The sequence below is a fragment of the Lepisma saccharinum genome, chromosome 3 (assembly GCF_977018435.1).
Source record: "Lepisma saccharinum chromosome 3, izLepSacc3.1, whole genome shotgun sequence".
NCBI lineage: Eukaryota > Metazoa > Arthropoda > Insecta > Zygentoma > Lepismatidae > Lepisma > Lepisma saccharinum.
The window spans coordinates 105647882-105650090 of record NC_139231.1 but is presented as its reverse complement, the minus strand read 5'-3'; the positions used below and the strand labels follow the sequence as shown (position 1 = coordinate 105650090).

The 2209-nt window shown below is 40.9% G+C and overlaps 1 non-coding gene across 1 annotated transcript; it reads right to left on the bottom strand.

The window, feature by feature from the left end:
• Window positions 1-1616: 1616 nt before the first annotated feature.
• TRNAG-GCC (transfer RNA glycine (anticodon GCC)) lies at window positions 1617-1687 on the bottom strand. The gene has a single exon. It is a non-coding gene; the product is annotated as a tRNA-Gly (tRNA).
• Between the last annotated feature and the right edge of the window lie 522 nt (window positions 1688-2209).

Genomic DNA, 2209 nt, shown 5'->3' with positions numbered 1-2209 from the left:
TCCCGGGTTCGAATTCCGGTCGGGCTTGGTTGTTTGTGAATGTCCTTTCATCAATTTCATCACTCATCCCAATCTTCGCAAATTAGCCAAGAGGCACAAAACGTGAAGTAAAATAAACTAAATCAAATCAAATCAAAATATCTAACGGGACGGTCGGAGTCATTGCTTAAAAAACTGAAAAGAGAGAAAAAAGATTTGCAAACCCCTGACCAGAAATTGTCCATGAAATGTACGTAGTGAAAAGAGAAGTTCCTACAATATTGAAACTTTTAGCTATTGCTAAGGAAGAAATTAATTATCATGGGGGGCGAGAAACATTACGGAAAATTATGAAACAAATAGGCTTTAAATTTTAAAAAATGTAGAAACTCTCGCTTAGCTCTGGTTGAACGAAGCAACATTGTGGTTTGGAGAGCAAGATATCTTCGTGCGATCAACAGATTCCGCAACGAAGGGAGGCCTGTTGTTTACATTGATGAAACTTGGATTCATGCTTTTTTCTTTTTTTTTTTACATATATTTTTTTTATAGTTTACATAATTTAGAATATTAATCTTATGTGTTTAAATTGTTGATATCCTTCTGCGAGACAGCTGGCGTTTTTAACTTTAGTGTCCCCCTCCCTCCTCTCTCTTATGCTATGTTATTTGAATTACCACGTCTAGAAACGTATTTGTTTACTTGCAAACCTTTCACGTCACACGCCCACTTCTAGATTTGGCAACACAGGAGGAAAACACGTGTTTCTGCCATCCCTTCCCTTGCCCAGAGTTCCCGAGCTCCCCTCCTAAACATTCGACACTAGCGCCACTTGTTTCTGCCCAGGGTTTCAAATAAGTTGGTAGATCTATACCTAAGAAACTTAACAACACACGGTAGCAGCATAGTTTCGGCAGTGGGGAGGGGAGTGAAAGCGTTGACAGCGCATTTTCTTGCCTGTTGTCTACCCTTCGGCGACGTAATCAACGACTTGAACTATTCAACTAATACAAGTTTTCTTCTAATCTGGTAATTTGCTTTCTACTTTTCTAGAGATTTAGAATTTTCTGTTTGCAGTTGTAGGGGTAAAAAGTACATGTTTCGTTGAAAATATATTTTAAGTCCGAAAGGAAAATTTTTGCGAACTACGCCCCCGAATCTCGTGCTCCCCCACCAGTTTCAGATGTTTTAAATGGTTTCCTTGTTATTATTGTAGCATGTATTTAAAAATTCTATCAGTATTATAACCCGTGGTTCTACAGCCCGTATGGGGCTTGGCCTATCTCCCGACTGCCAGTCTCCCTCCCACAATCTTACCTAGAGGTGTGGACTTCTTCAACCAGTAATGAGGCGACGTGGGGTCAGCATGTCGAACCCCCAGCCGTTGTAGGAGATTTTATGGCCGGGTTACGCTACTCACTCGTAGCTCCGCAATTTCCATTCGGTGATGATTTATGTACAATTTTATATATCTATCTTGTAAATTCATGGTTGTAAGAATATATGGAATTAGTGAAATTGATATCAACTTTACTTCCTATTGCATAACCATAAATAATTTTTGGAGATTTCAACTTTCGTTGCTTCCGACTACAATTGAACAAAAAGGTGATGAAAAGCAAACAAAAAAAATACATTGCATCGGCCGGGAATCGAACCCGGGCCGCCCGCGTGGCAGGCGAGCATTCTACCACTGAACCACCGATGCGATACATGGACTTCTGAATTTGGGCTATGAAGTGATACATTCACTAACATTATTGACATTTGGAAAGATACTTGCCGCTTTCAGTATTGCATCATGATTTCTGCTGTTTGTCTTTAAGAGCATGAGGAGCAGTTTCCGCGAGGCTCTTCCACATTGGGTGCTAACTCGGGAGAATTTCTGTCCCCAGGCAGGCGGAGCTTACGCTGGCATGGTTGCCGCTGCGTCTGACATTTTTGTTTGCCGCGGTCGGAAAAGAAGCAAGAAAGCCGACTCCCGTGTTGCTCCAACAATGCTTGACCTAAGGTGTAACAAAACGGATTTCATTTTAAATGTGTAAACTAACTATTGACTTCACAAACGATGTGGTTTAATGTTGTATATTACTTCAATTATAAGCAGAGATCCGGCAGCACCCGCGATGCTGGGCGCGTGCATTAAAGCATACGTTGCATTGTGAATTACAGAATTTTTATTGGACCTTTTCCTTTCACTGAGTTGCCTGACATGCTCTTCAAAATGTGC